Here is a 20,455-nt window from a genome sequence, read left to right as displayed (position 1 = left end):
CCACGGACTCTACCAAGAGACAAATAAAATACGTAAACTGCTAATAACAAAGGGCCATATGCCAAACATAAAATCTACCATTTTCATTTGCTCTGAATGTAAGATTCCAGGCTTCACATTTTGGTTTTGTTTCTGATTTTGCTAACAGTCCTTGTCATGCTGTCTAACAGGTAGTTTCAGCTACCTCTACTATGATAATAGTCTCTGTGCTACAAGCTGACTTAAATGAGTTGGAATACTGGATATTGGAGCGAATTAAGTCTGAATTTAAATATTTGTTTCTTACTTGTTGTGTACAAGCAAAAGAAGCAAATCAAGTGCAGTCTAAATTTTTGTAGTTATAAACATTATCCCTGAAAATGAGAATTCCTTTCTCATGATTATTTTTCCTAAGATTTATTTTAGTTTTAAAAAATCAAACGGCACAGAAAGCTTTATAATAAACAGGCAAAAATTCTTTCCTAATCCTCACCACAAACTTACCCTCTCCAGAGACCTCTTCTCACAGCTTCTACTTTTAGTTTTCTGCTGGTGGTTGTCTTTATTCTAAATACCCCAAAATCTTACAGGTGACTGAGATTGTGAAGAAACACAGTTATCATACATTGATGATACAAATTTTAATTATCACAGAATTATTGGAAGGCAATTTGGCAATTTCAAATGATAAACTCCTTGATTCCTTTTTTTGCATATTTATTTTACCTATTTTCACAAGTGCAAACACATGTATATATTTGCACATTAATTATGGAAATATTTTTAATATCAAGACAAAACTAAAAATTATTTATAAAAATTCTTTAAAAGAGATCTAATTCAACAAAATAAGCACAAACAATGGAATAATTTATAGCCATTAGGAAAAAAAGAGAGCTTAATTGTGCCTAATGTAAAAATTTAGTAAAAACAAGAAATTAGTGTTCCACATTTTATAAAGGATATTAGTGCGTATATATACACACACATATATATGACAAATACAAATATCTTTTTTCAATTTATATGTACAGAAAATATATATAATTGAAACTCTTAATAGTGACTTCTTTTAGATATGAGATTACATAACAATAGAAAAAAATGTGTAACTTTTTATATACCATGAATGATTTTAACTGCTTCAAGTATCATTTGCGACATTAAAAATAGAGTACAGGGCTTCCCTGGTGGCACAGTGGTTGGGAGTCTGCCTGCCGATGCAGGGGACGCGGGTTCGTGCCCCAGTCCGGGAAGATCCTACATGCTGTAGAGTGGCTGGGCCCGTGAGCCATGGCCGCTGGGCCTGTGCGTCCGGAGCCTGTGCTCCGCAACGGGAGAGGCCACAACAGTGAGAGGCCCGCGTACCGCAAAAAAAAATAAATTAAATAAATAAATAAAAAATATATAAATAAAGATAGAGTACAACATTTTAAAAAGGAAAAAGGACTTTACGGTGGCATAGGAGATGAGATAGCATGATAAACAGGGAGCTCTGGAAGCACAGGAGAGGAACATCCTTCCTGGAGAAGGAGTCCATCATGGAAGACTTCATGAAGGAGGCTGTCTAAATTGGTTTCATGGACAAAAAGTACTTATTCATGCAAATAAAGAATGTTCCGATAAGATTTGGATTTTAAACAATGGCTCTGATTGAATGTGAAAATAAGGTTAGATTGGAGTTAGGTATTTCAGTGGTCATTTGTGGTAATAAAGTCCAAAATAAGTAATTCATTACCCAAGATTTATGACAATGGGAATAGAAAGGACCTGTTACATGGACCAATCACTTGAGGCATGAGAATATGGCTACTGTGTTAGTTTTCACTTGTTACTGTAATACATGACCATGAATTCAGTGGCTTACACCACACCATTCGTTATCTCACGGTTCTGTAGGTCTGAATTTCTGGTGCAGCTTGGCTCAGATGGGTCCTCTGCTTAATCCCAAATGGCCAAAAGTAAAGTGTTAGAATCCCTTTCTGGAGGTTCTGGGCTTGAATCTGCTTCCAAGCTCAGTCAGGCTGAGCTGACAGAATTTAGTTCCTTGCAGTTGTAGAAATGAAGTCCCAGTTTCCTTGACAGCCATCAGCCAGGGGCTAGTCTTTGACCCTAGAGGCCTCCTGCATTCCTTCCCATGCTTTCTCTGTGCCCCTTGTCTAGCCACAGAGGGTCTAGTCCTTCCTTTGCTTAGCATCTCTCCAATTTTTCCTTCTGCTTCATGTTTTTGATTCCAGCCAGAGAAAGTTCTGTGCTTTTAAGAGCTCATGTGATTAGATTTTACCCATAAAATAATCCATGATTATCTGTCTATTTTAAGGTCTGAACTTTAATTACTTCTGAAAAGTCTCTTTTGTAACATGATGCATGTGATATAACAGGATATATTCACCAGATTCAGGCATTAAATGTAGACATTTTTGGGTGGCCATTACTCAGTCTACCACAGATGTAATGTTCTTGGGACACAGTAAATAATTTATAAATCTATGACAAAGCCAATCACTTCTCACTACCTCCACTGCTACCATTCTAGTCTACATCACTGTCATCTTTTACCTAGACTAATTCAATAGCCTCTAAACTGATTTCTGTTTTCACTCTTGTCTTCCTAGCTTTCATTCTTCACAAGGCAGCAAGGAAGATTTTTCTAAAACACAAATAGTAATCTCAGCTTAAAACCACCTACTAGCTCCCTGCGATTAGAAGAAAATCTAATCTTATTGTTATGGTGTATAAGATTTGACTACTTCTGTCGGACATCATTTGGTTCTACTTCCCCTGCAGTCACTAAGTTTCAAATCATAGCTTTCTTTTACTTTTTTTGTTTTGTTTGTTTGTTTGTTTTTGTGTTTTGGGGGAAGGAATTTAAAATTCTTTATTTTTTAAAATTTTTTATTGGAGTATAGTTGATTTACAGTGTTATGTTAGTTTCAGGTGTACAGCAAAGCAAGTCAGTTATACATATACATATATCCACTCTTTTTTAGATTATTTTCCCATATAGGCCATTACAGATTATTGAGTAGAGTTCCCTGTGCTATACAGTAGGTCCTTATTATTTATCTATTTTATATATAGTAGTGTGTATATGTCAATCCCAATCTCCCAATTTATCTTTTTTACTTTTTACCCCACAAATATTAAAGAATTTGAATTGCTTCTTCCTTTTACCTAGAATGCTTCTCTATCAGAACTTTCTTCATTTAGGTCTCAGTTTAAATCTTTCCTTCTCAATGAAGGCTTCCCCAGCCATATTATCTAAGTAAGGGAGCTTTCATCTCATTCCTGCTAAATCATTCTGTATCCTATTTTCTGCTGTGTTTCCCTCACAATACTTAACACTATCAAAAATCTCCCCATTCATCTACTTGTTTATATGTTCATTGTAGATGTCCCATAATTAGAATATAAGTTTTGATAGAGCAAGGACCTGGTCCATCTTGTTCACAACTTTACCACCAACATCTAAAATAGTACCTGACACAAATTAGATGCTGGATAAATACATCTTGCATGAGTGAATAAATAGATGAATAAACTATTCTTTAAGTTCCCCTTCTCCTTTAAAGAAGAATTAAGAAACTAAAGTAACTAAGGCATTTAGGGACTGTTGTGGGTTGAATTGTGTCGTCACAAAATATACATTCAAGTGCTAAGTCCTGGTACCTATGAATGTGACCTTATTTGAAAATAGAGACTTTGCAGGTATAATCAAGTAATGTGAGTTCATACTGGAGTAGGTTGAGCCTTTAAGCCCATACGACTGATGTTCTTATAAGAAGAGGAGGAGATACATAGAGATAGAGACACACAGGAAGAACATCATGTAACAGCAGAGGCAGAGATTAGTGATGCATCTGTAAGCCAAGGAAGACCAAAGATTGCTGGCAACACCAGAAACTAAGAGGAAGGTACATAAGAGATTTAATTCTAGAGCCTTCAGAGAGAGCAGGGTTCTGTCCACAGCTTAATATAGGACTTCCAGACTCCAGAACTTTCAAAGAATAAATTTCTGTTGTATAAAGCGACCCAGTTTGTGGTATTTTGTTATGGAGCCCTAAGAAATGAATACAAGGGTTATTTATCTAGACGCATGTTTGCAGTCTGAAATGATTGCTTCAATTGTAATGTGTTAGCTTTTAGATACTCACAGGACCACTTGAAATACCATAAAATGTTGACTTGTCAAAGCAGACTCATGGAAATCATAGATGTTATTCAACACTAAATTTTACTAATGATTCTCAATGGATAGAAGAAAACCCAAGCACAGATGTAGCATTTCTTTCTGGAGGAGTCCTGAACCTGTCAGATTCAGGTCTCTAATGTCCTTTGCTTGCATGGACCTCCTTTGGTATTGGAGTAATAGAAGAGCACTGACAATATGTCCATGAGGCACATGCTGGCCCAGAGAACACTATTTGAGTTCAGAGTTTCTTTGTTTTACTTTGTGTATTAATTTTCTAGGGCTGCCATAGCAAAATACCAGAAACTGGGAGACTTTAAGAGTAGAAATTTATTTTTTCATAGTTTTAGAAGCTAGAAGCCCAAGATCAAGGTGTTGGCAGGTCTGGTTTCTCCACTGGCCTCTCTCCTTGGTTCCCTTCTTATGGTCTTTCCTGTGTGTGTGCATCCCTGGTCTCTCTTCCTCTTTTTATAAGGACACCAGTCCTACTGGATTAAGGCCCCACACTTATGACCTCATTTAACCTTAATTACCTCTTTAAAGGCAATTGTTTGAATTGTTTTCAAATATAGTCAGAATGGCAGTTAGACCTTCAACATATGAATTTTGAGGAGATACAATTATATGCATCTGTATATACATAATAATGATGTATTTATATACATTAGAATACACAGTTTCCATTTAATCATTTTTAAGTAGGATTTTTTAAACAGAATTTATTTTTCAGAATGTCATTTAATTCAAACAGTATATGATTTTTTTCATTTATTGAAGTATAATTGACAAATAAAATTGTGATATACTTAAAATATATATTGTGGTGACAATTTGGTATATGTATATATTGTGAAAGAATTCTCTCCATTGATTTCATTAATAAATCTATCACTTCACCTATTTCCTTTTCTTTCTTTCTCTTTTTTTTTTTTTTTTTTTTGATGAGAACATTTAGGAACTACTCTCTTAGCAAATTTCAGATATGCAATACAGTGTTATCAATTATAGTCACCATATTATACTTTAAAACCTCAGACTTTATTCATCTTATAACTGAAAGTATATACCCTTTTACCAACTTCACCCTACTTCCCCACCTTCCCCCAACTCCTGGAAACCACTTTTTTATTCCCTGTTTCTATGAGTATGACTTTTTAAAAAATTTCCCATGTAAGTGACACCATGTAGTATTGTCTCTCTGTCTGACATATTTCACTCATTGCAAAATACCCTGCAGGTTTGTCCACATTGTCACAAATGACAGGATTCTCTTCTCTTTTAATGCTGAATAATATTCTACTGTATAAACATACACATTTTCTCGATCCATTCATCCATTGATGGACACCAATATGTCAATGACTAATGCAGAAGGACATTTCCTATTATTACCACATACAAAAAAAAAAGTGAGACAAGCCATTTTTTCAAGGAGTCAGGCTGTGAAATGAAAGAAATCATATAATAACTAATTCAGTAGAAGTGCCATAAAGGTATGAAACAATGCATAAATTTAAAACAAACAAACAAAAACACCCACCCAGTTGTTTGGAATTAGCCAGAGCTTTAGGGGAGGCTCAGGAGAAATCTTGGAAACAGGGAAGATGTAGGTAGCATTGGCGGAAAGAGTTACTGTGTGAAGGTCTTCAATCAGAATTAAGGTCATTTACATATTAAAAAAATAGAGTTTTAGACTACTTTACTACTAATACAACTCATAGAGTTTTAGACTGCATAATTTTTAACCAAAGGTTAAAATGTTTTCAGGGTCTTATTTTTTTCAATTCTTATAGTGTGGTAAGCCTCATCAGGTCAACTTGTAAAGGAAATATCTAATTTTGTGAAGGCACAAGTTGAAGTATTCACTACAGTCTCCTCAGTTTCCAAAATTTATTGTATTTCAAGGAAATGGAAGGACAAAGAATTATCTTTATACTCAGCTAATTCTAATAAAAAGCTCAGTTTTTTCTATAGGTTAAACTACATGAAACTGTCACTCTCCAGACATTTTTTGATCTACCAAACCTAATCTCATATGGTTCAATGTAATAAGTAAAATTCTGTTTATAAATTATAGTTCTGCCTTCCAAATACTGCATTCAGGATATATTGTAAGTTCCATATGCACTTAAACTTGTCATCCAAATCAATGACAGAGCAATTATAATTTAAAAGCAAAGTTTTATAATTCTAATAAGCTGAGGTTAAAGTCATGTGATAAACAATATGCTATGCAATTAATGCAAGACAATACTGACTTAGGTTTTTACTGTATTCTGAAGGATAGAATATAACAGAGGAAAAAATTGAGAACACTGCATTTTGGGTAAATTGTAGGATCGTTCAAAATTTTCATAGAAATAGCTTTCACTCTCTACCACTTCTTGTTATAATTTTTAGCTAGCTCATGTAACAGCTGATGACATCTCAATAAAAATGTCAAATATGGCATTAAAGTGCATTAGTGTTGTGATGTTATAATATCAGTCTCTTTCTTGGGTGCACATTAGATTTTCAGGACCGTGCAGTTGGCAAAGAATAAGATGCTATTATGAAACAGCTATTTAAATGTGAATTGCTCCTCAAACTGCCACTGATAATAGCGGACTTAAAATAAACTTTCTCCATTTCAGTGGGAGAGACATATTTTCAACAATCTCTGGGGAGACATATTTTCAAAGAGTTACTTAAGACATGGGACACTTTCCTTTAGTTCATAAAAATTACCACACCTCCCAGAGCACATCACCCCAGTGAAGTATCCTTGAGCCTTTATATTCTCATAAACTTTATTAAACTCGTGGACTTCAAGAGCTATTCAAACTTGAAAGCTTACATTTAATTTCTAAACCTTGAAAACAAAGTGATTTGTTTTTTCTTCCCTCACACTCTTAAGCCCAGGCACAGAAATATTACTGGATATAATAACCCTGGAAAGTGCAAGAATTTTTACAGTCTCAACCTTTCAGAACCTACAGAATAGGTCATTGTTAAAGGTGGTCAAATTCAATTACACATTCTCAAACCTGAAGATGTGACAAAAATCATACAATAGTATTTGAATGCCTCCGATTCACTTTCCACAGGAAAGAAAAAGTAAGTATGGAAAGAACGCCCTGAATATTCATTTACATTAATTCTTCATTTAAATGAAATAAATATGCTATCATTATACTTTAACCATCTTTCTTTGGAAGCTCCTTTTATTTTTATTTATTTATTTTTTACATTTTTATTGGAGTATAATTGCTTTACAATGGTGTGTTAGTTTCTGCTTTATAACAAAGTGAATCAGTTATACATATACATATGTCCCCATATCTCTTCCCTCTTGCGTCTCCCTCCCTCCCACCCTCCATATCCCACCTTTCTAGCTGGTCACAAAGCACCAAGCTGATCTCCCTGTGCCATGCGGCTGCTTCCCACTAGCTATCTATTTTACATTTGGTAGTGTATATATGGACATATAAACACTACCACTCTCTCACTTTGTCCCAGCTTACCCTTCCCCCTCCCCATGTCCTCAAGTCCATTCTCTAGTAGGTCTGCGTCTTTATTTCCATCTTGCCCCTAGGTTCTTCATGACTTTTTTTTTTTTTTAGATTCCATATTTATGTGTTAGCATACAGTATTTGTTTCTCTCTTTCTGACTTACTTCACTCTGTATGACAGACTCTAGGTCCATACTTTTTATGGCCGAATAATATTCCATTGTATATATGTGCCACATCTTCTTTATCCATTCATGGAAGCTCCTTTTATATAACCATGTATAAAACTATGGGCCTGTCTATAAATATAGCCATATAGTTACCCTGATCAAAATTTGCTGCTCTTATTTAAAAGGAAGAAACAATCATGATTAATTTATGTCTTATATGAATTATTTTCATCTTAAAATTGGACAGTAATTTCTTTTTTAATTTTAAAATACCCTTCAATAGTCACTTCAGAAAGCTGCCCAATATATGCATCCTTCCCTATGTTTGAAGAATCCCTTCTTTATTAGTCTGGGCAAGGGAGAGAAAATAAGAAAATAATGTCTTTCTTATAAGTGTTGAAATTCTAGATACTTGGTTTTCCATACTTCTCTGTACTTGATATGTGTGCATGTGACTTAGGCTTCTTCAAGCAGATGCAACTTGCCTGACTTTGTGTCAGAAGCTAGTGACACACGTGGAAGGGACTGTTGTAGTGTCAGATTCTCAATGTCTCTCTGTATATATTTTTCCATCTCCTAAAGATATCATGTTTTCCTGGAGCAAAAGAAGCATCTTAGGATTTGCACAAAACTACAATATAATTGAATTCAAAGTGCAGAAGAGAAAGCATTCTTTTTTTCTGGTTAGGTTAGTGTCTTTGTTTCTGTAGATGATTCTTTGTTTTCTGAGTTTGTGAAATGTGCAATTATAGAGACCTTATATTTCTAAAAATATGTTCTTCTGCCCTTCCTATTGTTGTTAAATGGACAGTTTCGTTGACAGGAGAAATCTATGTCCCTTATTTTCCCTCAAAACTTGAGAGTATCTAGTAACCAGCATTGCTAATAACAAATCTGATTCTTGATCCTTTATAGGTGATCCTTTTGATAGGTTGTTTCTCTATGGAAGGCTATAGAATCTTCTCTTTTGTCATCATGCTCTGAAATTTTACAAAGATATGTCTACATGACAGTATTTTTATTCCATTTTGTTTTGATTTCAGATACCCTTCCAATTTGAAAATGCATGTCTTATTTCAACTATCAAAATGTTCCTCCATTTAAACTTTCTCCCTCTTCCTTATTCTTTACATTTTTGTTATATTTTGGATGACCTATATTGATACTCCATTCTCATATTTCCCATCTCTTTTTTCTCAATATCCTGAGAGATTTTTTTCTAAATTTTCTTTCCAGTCATTCTATTTATTATGTTACCTCAGCATTTATATTTCTGATTTCAGAACTCTTTCTTGTGTTCACATTGTCTTTTTTCAAAGTTGCCATATTTGATTTATCATCTTGAACTTTTCTCTATGCTAAATAAGAGAAAGATAGATTTTGTTCCATGAAATATCTATTTAATTTGAACAACCTTGTCTCTACGTTTACCTTGAGGCTGAACTTTTAAACTACTAGTGTTTTTACAAAAGTCTGGATATCCTGGTTGATTGTTCATCTGTACAAATGAAGAATATTGCCCTTGGATTGGTTTCCTTCCCTATAATACTTCTCCCCTAAAAGAGAGGGTGAACTAAAGCTTTGTGTACAGGAGGGTGAGTCAATAGACAAGCTTTATGTCAGTGTGCATAACAAGGCTCAAACCAGTAGGGGTGAGCTGTCCAGAATTATGGATTCAATGAAGGTCTTAGTTTGGAGCACTAGCCACCATATTATGATTCCTATTCTTCCTAGAGTTTTGGTTAAATTTCTTTCTGTAACAGTTCTCAAGCTATAATGGCAGGATGAATGCTGATGATAGACAATTACTTTTTACATTTGGAGGAGATTTTCACTCATGTTCACTAGAATATCCTTTGATTAAGTATGCTGATTACTTGCTATAACCCCAAAATGCTCCCAGTCTCTCCCACACTAATACTGGAATGATTCTATGATTCTGCCAACAAAAATATCTGCATCTGTGTGGCCTTCTCTTCTGAATATTCTGGGCTATGGTTGCCTTTTTTTTTTTTTTCTGTCAGATTTATCAATATCATCTCATTTGTTTTTTGCCTTCTAGAAATGTATCCACATGTTTGATCTTTTGATGGCCCCCTTCCTGCTCTATGTTGCAATATTTCTTTTCAATTTTTAAGTCATTTAAATAGTCCTTGGTAAAAGAGGGAAGATGAAAATTATGCTTAGTTTGACATCTTGAATGGAAGGTAGTAAAGGTAGTTTTGTAAATCATGACAAAATGTGAGTTTCCTAAGATAAATGGTACTTTGAAAAAGCAAGACTCCTATTGTGCAACAGAAAGCAGGGTGGGCTGTATTACAGAAGTGGAACCCTGAGCTTAGGGAACCCAAATCTCTTGTAATAGACTACAAGAATTGTTGGCCATTACCTCAGAGGGACATACCGTCTTTCTTACATCGGACGGTAAAAAACCTGCTTTTTGCCCCTAAGGTAGATGCTATCTCTATCTTCCAAAGCTGTTCATCGTGCCAACATCTTTGAACAGATGACAAAGGCACTCATGCCTCTGCTCTCCAGGCATGCAGAAACATAAAGGATGATTGAGTCCTAGAGGCGTTTTGACCTAACACTTGTATAGTTTTCTACTGAAATAGGTTAGAACACAAGTACCCACAGGGACTCTCTCTCCTGCAGCAAGAGGGTCTGGACTTAAAACCAACACAAACCCTAGCAACCTATTTGGACCCTTGCCCCAGACCAAAGCTTTCGCAGTTTTCTTATCGTTTACTATTTCAATAGAACAAAAAGTTATGTTCAAATATAAACCCTCCAAGAAAAAAAGAGGAGAACAAGGCTATTGCTCTAAAATGCTTATTTACACCCTCCTATTAATGCTCCACCATCTTGAGCTTTCACTGCACCTATGAACAGCTCTCTTCATGGAGTCCAGGGAAGTGTGAAAAGGAGAGAAAATTCCTCTAGAAACTAGACTTGTTTTTTTGCACTTTCCTTCAAGGATACATCAGTTTTGTCTTTGTATCTTGATTATCTGGACAAATGTCTTTTATCCTCTGATTTCTTAGCTTCTTAAAAACAGGAATTCTATCTATCAGAGGTGTGTCCTAAAAGACTGTTCAGAAATAATTTGTCAGAATTAATGTAAAAAAATGCATCTCAAAACAATAAGTGGTCTATAATAAAAGAAATGTTTTTTAAACTTGTACTGGCAATCAAATATACATTCATTTTCAATAGATATCACAAAATATGAAAAATAAAGTTAAAATAATAGTTTATTCTGCCTATGTAACAATTCCTTACATTGAGATAAACACATCTTTGTTGAAGTTCTTCCATTCTTCTTTATTTAAGCATACAGAAAGTAAAATTCTATGGGAATTCCATAAACTTGGATGCATCTCAGAATTCAGAAGATTGATTTTTATATTAGTGTATTGCAAATAGTAAATATACTATGCTTTGGTGAATCATATTGAAAAATTTGAAACAGAATAATAAAATCAAATATAGTTTCCTGAAAAAACATTCAATAATTCAATGATATGATTAATATTTATGCACAAAAATAACTTACAACATTCATAGTTTTGTTTTGTTTTTTTTCAAAAATAAAACCGTAAACCAACCCACAATAGAATTATAGGATTTTAGAAAAAGAGGAAGCACTTTAGTTTGCCTAATTTAGCCACATTGCTTTGAAAATTTGGGACAAAATGATCAGAGAGACCAATTACTCAACCATGGTTACCATACAGGGACCTAGTAAAATTAAGGCAATAACCCAGTTTCTTTTGACTCCTAATGAATCCTCTTTCCATTACACCAAGAAATCTTTTTTCATAACTAGTGAATTTAAACAGCTTTGGCTCCACTTTCAACACAAGAAGGGTAAAGGGAAAGATTTTCAAAGTTACCAGTATTGTGAGGCCAAATAGTAAATGAGAGGAGCTATCAAAAGCAGGAACATAGGACACCATGTGCTTCTTGAAACAGTGTATTAGGGTCCCAGGCAGAACCTCTGGAAAATACTGGGTTTCACAGTACACCCATTTTGCAAACAAAACATGAGAATTGTAGATAGACCTCCTTTAACTGCATTATTTATACAGACGTTTTAGTTTAAAGAGCACTTCTCTTTACTGTGATACAAACAGAAGCAGTGCTCCCCATAGTAAAAATTAAGATGAGATTCAAAGAGGTGAAAGGCCTACCAACATGCCCAGAACTAGTAAATGCATCGAAATCTTGATTTCAGGTCTTCTGTGTAGGATTGTGGTCCTTCCTTTGCATTATGCTTCCTCAAATGGAAAGCCCATTCTTCCAAGTAAAATCACTAAAATAATAAATAAAATAATCTGTACCATGAAAACACAATCATTCTTAAAATGTGTACTATAAAAATGCTTTTGAACAAATTAAATGGTAAAATAGATATGTTTTTATCTCCCTATAGGTATATATCAATAGCTATTTAAATAACTACGATTTTACCTTATAAAAGTTATTGATCTTGCTTTTCTTTTACTATATGCCCTCTCTTATATTTGGAACATTATTAGGTTTTCTTCATTAAAACCTTGTTCCAATCACAAGCACAACAATCTTTACCAATGTTTTTGAATAACAAATATAGTCTGATCAGCAAATTTCATTTGTTAAAATGAAGCCTTCATAACTGATTCCCAATATTGACCCTGCCTTTAGTTACTGAAAGCCATGTGTCCTCCATCCTATGTTGGTTTTGCTCTAGAGAAGCCTGTCTCCACATGCACTGCATGTTAGCATAACCTTGAAGCTTTAAAAAAAAAAAATCCATGCTAGAGCCTAAAGCCTGAAAAGTCAGATCTCCGAAAATATACCTTTGAGTCTCCTCATTTGATTTTGATGCACAGCGAGGGCTGAGAACCAGGGCACAGGAGGACTGCTAGGTGCTCTCTTCAAGAGAGAGGAAATACATTACCTCTTGATTTTCTGTCTTCTTAAGCATAAAGATGTCTCCGAGGAACACAACCTTAGATTTATTGTATCAAGTGTATTACTGTAATATTGCATGATATCCAGTCGATACAGACCAAACACACTGCTGGCTCTACAGTTCCCATTCCCATGCTCTTCATTTTTATACTACAAACTAAATTTTCACTTTAAACATACACACCAACCCCTACATTCAAAATCCCACATTCGAGGGCAGGAACTTTGGAGTCAATGCTGACATTCTATAAAAAGAAACTTCAATATTTCCTAAAAGTAGAATGTGTATACCACTTATATGTTTTGATTGGTGAAGAGTAGACATTCAGTAAATAAATATTGAATAAGGGAAGAAATAAACATACTCATGAATTAAAAAAAAGAAGAAGAATATGTAAATCAATAAGTGATCCACACTATGACTTTAATTTGATGAAGAACATGAGATGTGGGACAAGATATAGTTCAGAAAAATGCCTTGAGGGAAGAGCTTCATTAGCAAAGCATTTATTAAATTGCACCATAAGAAATCAATGATATTTGACTATCTTGAACTACAAAAAAAGGCAGTTTCATATACAACCTAATAATTTCTTACTGATAGCTCATGAGTACCTCATACTATTCATCATTTTTACTTATTTGATCACTGATTGTTTTTCTTAATTGTATTTGTCAAAATCTTATAAAAATCCCACAAGGGAATGGAACTTAAAATACAGAGATAGGGGTTTCCCTCGTGGAGCAGTGGTTGAGAGTCTGCCTACCGAGGCAGGGGACACGGGTTCGTGCCCCAGTCCGGGAAGATCCCACATGCCACGGAGCGGCTGGGCCTGTGAGCCATGGCCGCTGAGCCTGCGCGTCCGGAGCCTGTGCTCTGCAATGGGAGAGGTCACATCAGTGAGAGGCCCACGTACCGCAAAAAACAAAAAACAGTCAAAAGTGTACTAGTCATTTATTATATAAAATTATACTAAATAACATTCAGATGGTAACACAATGGATTTAGTTGAAAATATTGCTTTTTTCATCATTATGTCCAAACATGTCTAGAAACATGTCTCACTTTTGATATGTGTGGTGTGGATAGGCAGAGAAAGCTTTACCTAAAACTTGGTCAATTTCAAAGACACCCCCTTTATAACCTCTCTTAGGAAAAAAAATAATTGACAATAATGAGATCCAATAATTACCCCACTTGAAGCCAATAAAATGGGCAAGTCCCTACATACAATTCAGCAGAAATATTGAAAAAATCTAGGTAGCTATTTTTTGACCAGAGAAGACTCAACAGAAATTCTGTGATAACTGCATAAAATCTATTTTTTGAGAGAGGGGTACAGAGGTTTTAGTGCCACATGCTTGAGGGCAATAGTAAATGGGTACAATTTGTAACTCCCAAGTTATCTCCAAGAGAAGAAAAATAAATAAATAAATAAATATATAAAAAGTATGCAGGAGCTTCCGGCATAAAAAAAAGAGGGGTTGGGAAGCAGCTGAACCACCATAAAGCAAGGGTTCACATCCATGACCTTGAATGTTGAAGGAATTCTAATTTTGAGAGTCCTAATGTGTTTTGAAAATTAATTCTTTCAATTTTATTAAAAGCAATATATCATTCAGAAGCTATAAACACCTGCCTCCTGATATCAGTGTTAATTTATTTTCTTAATGATACTTAATAGTCCAATATCTCATCCAGCTAAATGAGCTCTATAAACTGTAATGGTTTAAAAAAAGGGATTATGCTATTTAAAGAAATGCTAAATATCCAAAGGAAAAGCCACAATCCCAGAAATCCTCCGTAATTTTAATATGAGTATAATATTGTCATACACATGTAGAGTAGACAAATTGATTTCTAGGGGGAAACTGCAATCTTAAGTTTATTTTTAGGCCTGACAGAATGCACCTGCTCTCCTGCAAGGGAAAACAATGCAGTCCTGTGTTAATCCTGAAGTTTTTTCTATGTTTAAATTATCTTTTCATTACAAATCACAACATTTCAGGATGTTAAGTAGTAAACAGCTTTGCAATAAAAGAAGTATATGTAGGGGAACACTGATTTCAATTGCCTTTGAGTAGGGATGTCTGGTTATTAAATTTTAAGCTTTCTAGAAGGCTTACAGTCCGCTTATTAAAATTCTGGTTAAAAAGTAACTTAAACAGTTGGACTAACTCTGTTCTTTCCTGAAACCATTTATTAAGGACTAACTATCAGTCTAGGAAAAGTTTTAGGAAGCTAAGAGATGGATGGCAGTTCTAATATATAATGTTGGAAACATAATCATGCTTAAGAGGTGATTTTAAATTCTTACTAAAGCAAAACAGTTTATTTAAATATTTATATTTCTATATCAAGGTCACTAAAACAAGGAGGAAGCCCAAAATAATTACAGTAACATGTAAGCTAAAAAATATTTATAAAATTGCATATGGAGAGAGGGAATCTGATCTCTATAGTAGCTCATGTGTGGTGTAACTGGCATTGGTATTTTTTTTTCCTTCAGAAGAAGAAAACATTTGGGTCTCATGTTAACTATTAATAAAACTTTTAAGACCTAATTTTAACTTATCTCATAATAAAGTGTCCAGGTTTGAGGCCAAATATTTATAAAATAGATATAATATGTCTAGTCCCTAAAAGAAAAAAAGCAACATTTAGTATTGTTTTATAATTATTTGTATACAATTATTTATGTATATACATATTATTGAGCTTATGTACTAGTATGTTCTTTAAATAAATTTAATAAAAGAATGAAAAATTAAAGGTTTAAATATATTAAGATTTTAAATATATTCCAATATATGTTACTAAAATTGACTGAATAGAGAAATAAAATGTTATTAGACCAATAAATCATAGTGATGTTTTTTTCAATGTGCCTGGCAAAGACAGTTTTAAGAGTCAGTTATATCAAACCTTTGTGGAAGGAAATATTTCATTTCTGTTGATAGAATTCCAATTCATAAGAATAAAATGCTTCAAAACTATTTTACAGAGCTTTAATATTACAGTTTATATAACTAATATCGAAATCCAATGAAAGCCCCAAATACAAACTTAAACCTTACTTATGACTAGAGATGAAAAAATCATAAATAAAAGATATTCTAAAAGTATACTGAAAGATAAATACTCCATAATCCAAAAAGGTACATTCCAGAAATGCAAAAATGAAGTGGTATTAGAAAATCTAACCATATAATCCATCATTTCTCTAGATTTTAAATTTTTAATAGTATTTAAAAATATAATAAAAGGCATCTAAAACTTGAACACACATTTCTAATTAAAATTTTTAGAATACTATATGTAGAAAGATGGTTCATTTTTATTATAAAAGCTGAGGATATTCATAAATATGAAACTCCAATTAATTACAAGCATTCTTAGCAATGGAACCACCACGACCAAAAAAAACTTAGAATGAAATCCAGTTTTACAAAAATGAAACAAACAGTGCTTTTTGGAGTAATAGGAGAAAGAACACATGGAGAATCACTACTATCACCTTATCCCACTTCCCACCAAGCTATACCCGCTCATAAGATGACCCTGAGTGGTCAACAGGTAATTCCATTCCCCACCCCTGGATGATTCAAAAATGTGGTCCCAAGTGATAAGCTCATCCAAAGAGGGTGATTCAAGAAGAAGTCTATCACTCCCCTGTCACACTGTCATTTACACCAGGGGTACATGAATTTAGCTTATTGAGAGCATCTGAGTAAAGTCTCCAGAAACTAAAGACCAAACCCCAGGAAGGAGCAACTTCTTTGTTCTCCTTCTGGATGTTACTGTCTGTTCCTTGCTGCCCTGAAGCCTTGTAGCCACTGTCTAAAGATAACTCGACTCAAAAAACTCAGAGCTGCAGCATTAGGACAAAGCTGAAGCCACTCTGCTCCCAGTCATGCAGTTGTTTCAGCCAAGAAGACAGTTTTTGCTGGGTTTTTTTCCTTATAATCTATAGCAGGAGTCAGCAAACTTCAGAAAAGGGCCTGAGAGTAAATACTTTAGGATCTGTGGACAATATGATGTCTGTTACTCAATTCTGCTGTTTTATTGCAAAGGCAACCTGAGGCAATAATAAACAGAGTCATTGTTGTGCTCCAGTACATCTTCATTTACCAAAATATGTCATAAATGTACTCACTTATGTTTTCTTCTCTAACTTTTGTAGTTTTAAGATTTATATGAATGTCTTTGAGTCATTTTGAATTAATATTGGTATATGAATCAAAAGATGGGTATGTTCCAGCACTGTTTATTCCTTGAAAAAACTATCCTTTCTCTGCTGAACTGCCTGTGCATCTTTGTCAAAAATCCATTCACCGTATATGTATAGGTCTATCTCTGGACTCTATTCTTTTCCATTGATCTATTTGTCTATCAAAACCACACTGCTCATTACTCTAACTTAAAAATAAATCTTGAAATCAGGCAGCATAAGTCTTCCGACTTTGCTTTCTCTTTCAATGGTGTTTATTCATTTTGATATGAATTTTAGGATAAGCTAGTTAATTTCTACAAAAACGACTGAGGATTTTGATTGGAATTGTGTTGAATTTAGAGGTCATTTTGGGGAGAAATGACATATTTTCACTATTGAGTTTTCTGTTTCAGGATCATGGTAACCATTTATTGGGGTCTTTAAATTCTCTCAGCAGCGTTTTGCAGTTTTCAGTATATGAGTCGACACAGCTTTTATTAGAGATGTCCCTATGTACATAATATTTTGAAACTAGTATAAATGGTATTTTTTATTTAAATTTCTGTGTGTGTGTGTGTGTGTGTGTGTGAATGAGGTTGTTCAATACTGCCAGGAATATTTACTGTTTGTCCAGTTGAAATCTGACAAGATACTCTAAAGTATTTTTTAAGTAGCTCTATGGTCAAAAGTTAGCCCAATTGGAAGCTGTTATTGAGCTGACAGTGACTGTTTTTAGGCCTTCTTCCTCAAGCTAAAATGAAGCTATGTATCCAGAGGGAAATAAAACCATTCTGAAGCCTTCCAGGACTTACTAAAACATTCCAGAGAAACACAGTTCTAAATCTAGACCACAGGAATCTTTTGATTTCCATCTTAGTTGAAGATTTTTTTCCTTGATATAAAGAGGCAAATCAAAGATAATGTAGTCAAATGGCAGGGTCTTGATATCACTCAGGTTGCAACCCAGTTCTCTGAGGAAATAAACACAAAAGCACTTGTCTTACAAATCCAGTCTTTACAATAACAGATATATGGCTCTAGAAACCTTTTAAGCCCACATATCCCAAAACATCCCCTAGTCATGTCAAAAGTTTCCTGGATATTGTAAAAGATCTGGATTTAGGAAACAAAAGCCCTCCTTGGAGAAACATAGTCTTTCTCAGTGCCTGTGAGGTGCAACCATTCTATCAGTTCTTGATCTCCTCCAGGAACAGAGTCATCTCTTGAAATGCAAATTTCATGGAGAGACTTCATATCAGGAAAAAAAAAAAAAAAAGCAGCTAATTTGGAAATTAGGTGAATACAAAATTTTAAAAGTCTTTCTTACAAATATCAGTCAAAGCTTTAGCCATCTGAGTAGATAACCTTAACTTATTCTATTTGGCAGAAACACAATTTGGATCCAGTTGGTCTTTTATAAACTAGTGGTTTATAAAACTATAACATTATATCTGCATTATATCATACCTCTCTCATGGTTAAAATTTTTAAAGGAAAGCTATAATATCTCTGCATCTACCTACTGACTAAAAAAATATATTCACAACCTAAATTTGAGAGTTATGTTTTATTCCATGGGTATTTTTAAGACTTCAAGCCCGGGAGGCAGAATCTCAAATAACCCTGAGAGAACTGCTTTGAGGAGGTGAGGGGGGAGCCAGGATATACAGGAGTTTTGCAACAAAGGGCAGGTAGTCTGAACATCAAAATATTATTGTTAATTAAAGAAAACCAGATATGTCAAGTTAAGGAATTTAGCGCTTTTGTATGTATGGGGAGATGCAAGAGTCTGGGCTCACTGAAATCATTCCTTTGACATGCACATCAGCTATCTGAGGCCAGTATCCTCACATTTTCATATCCTGAGTTTCCTCAGGACTCACTGTGGGGAGTGGCTGCAGTCTGATTGCTACTAGATGGCAGGTATTCTTTTCCTTCCTGAGTTCTCTCAGGGCTCACCAGCTCACTGTCTGGTGGTGGCTGCAATCACTAATGACTGTGACATCCTTTGTTTACTGATATGGCAGGCAATATTCCATTTATCATAACTGTATGTTTATGTATATCTATGTACGTATGATATAGATGTGTGATATTTTTCCACCTCTGGAAGGTATTGCCAAAATTAATTTGTAAAGAGTGCAATTTAAGTGGTTTAAAGGCAAACAAGCATTTATATAAACCAAGTATACTCTCAGAACTATAGAAGCTAACCCAAATGTGTTTTTTTAAGTTTACAAGATCCAGAATAATCTTTGGTAAATCAAAGCTAATTTAAGTTAAATTTCTGATTGTCTATTTCTAGTATATAGATTTTTGTATGTTGGTCCTGTGTCCTGTGACCTTGCCAAACTCACTTTTTAGTTTTGGTAGCATTTTTATACATTTCATAGAATTTTCTACATAAATAGTCAATAATGTCATCTGTGAATAAAGACTGTTTTAATTTTTATTCTACAATCTGAATATTTTTCATATCTTTTTTTTTAACCTTTCTAAACTGTCTAGGAGTTTCAAGACAGTGTTGAATTGGTTTCCCATAATTGCTCTTATTTTCACACTTTTCAAAGTACTTCAAAAGAACACTAGATTTGGAATTTAGAATTAAGGTTTCTATTACTGGATCTGACCAGTATTAATTAGAGAATTTTAAAATGACAAAACTAATGTTCACCTGGTCTGAAATTTCGTATATTATTAGCTAGAAAATTTGAGTCACAGAAATATATATTTGTGTACAAAGAGAGAGACTTACCGCATGTATATTGTAAAAATGTGCCTATGAAAGTATCTCTGTGTGTGTGTATGTGTGTTAAAACCCTATCTATCCATCTATCTATCTGGGAGTGCACAGAAAAATGTCTGCAAAAACACACTGTAAATTGCTAACAGTGTTTACTTGAAGAGGCTGGGCATAGGGAAAAGATTAATATTTTACTACATGTAATTTGTTACATCTAATCTTTGACTTTATATAATGAGCTTGTAGTACTCACACACTTTAACACAGACTTTTAAAAAATAAAGGCAACAAAATAGATAAAATATAAACAAAGATTGTAAAAGTGGCTCTATCAGGAAGGTTTTATTTTAGTGTTTCTCATATTCTTCCATGTGCTTGTATGAATTTCTTTTTCATTATTATAAACATGAATTATGTAAAGAAAAACATTTTATTCTTAAAAATGTGCCCATGAGAAAGTGTTAATACATTGAAAATACTATGAAATCCAAGCAATTTCCTTACACCAATCAACATGAGCTGACTGAAGAAAGAGAAATTAAATTCTAGGTTATTCAAATAAATGGTCAGAATCTATTTTCAAAACCAGAAATACTTTCTCTGGAATTCAAAGTCACAAAAATGTCATCTTAGATTCTTAACAGGATTTAATTTTAATAAAATCATTAGTCAACATTTGTTCTTAGCACTGATGCTTTTATGAAGTTTTTAGA

The 20,455-nt window shown here is 34.0% G+C and overlaps 1 long non-coding RNA gene across 1 annotated transcript in view; it reads right to left on the bottom strand.

The window, feature by feature from the left end:
- Window positions 1-9,916: 9,916 nt before the first annotated feature.
- Window positions 9,917-20,455, bottom strand: part of LOC137220639 (uncharacterized) — a 209,636-nt gene continuing 199,097 nt past the window's right edge. Inside the window, exons 3-4 of the long non-coding RNA XR_010941723.1 lie at window positions 13,553-13,662; window positions 9,917-12,144 (exon numbers count right to left, since the gene is read on the bottom strand). This is a non-coding gene — a long non-coding RNA (uncharacterized lncRNA). The remainder of the gene's footprint in view (window positions 12,145-13,552; window positions 13,663-20,455) is intronic.

This window comes from Pseudorca crassidens, chromosome 3 (genome assembly GCF_039906515.1).
Source record: "Pseudorca crassidens isolate mPseCra1 chromosome 3, mPseCra1.hap1, whole genome shotgun sequence".
NCBI classification, from domain to species: domain Eukaryota; kingdom Metazoa; phylum Chordata; class Mammalia; order Artiodactyla; family Delphinidae; genus Pseudorca; species Pseudorca crassidens.
This window is presented reverse-complemented; position numbering and strand designations above follow the sequence as displayed.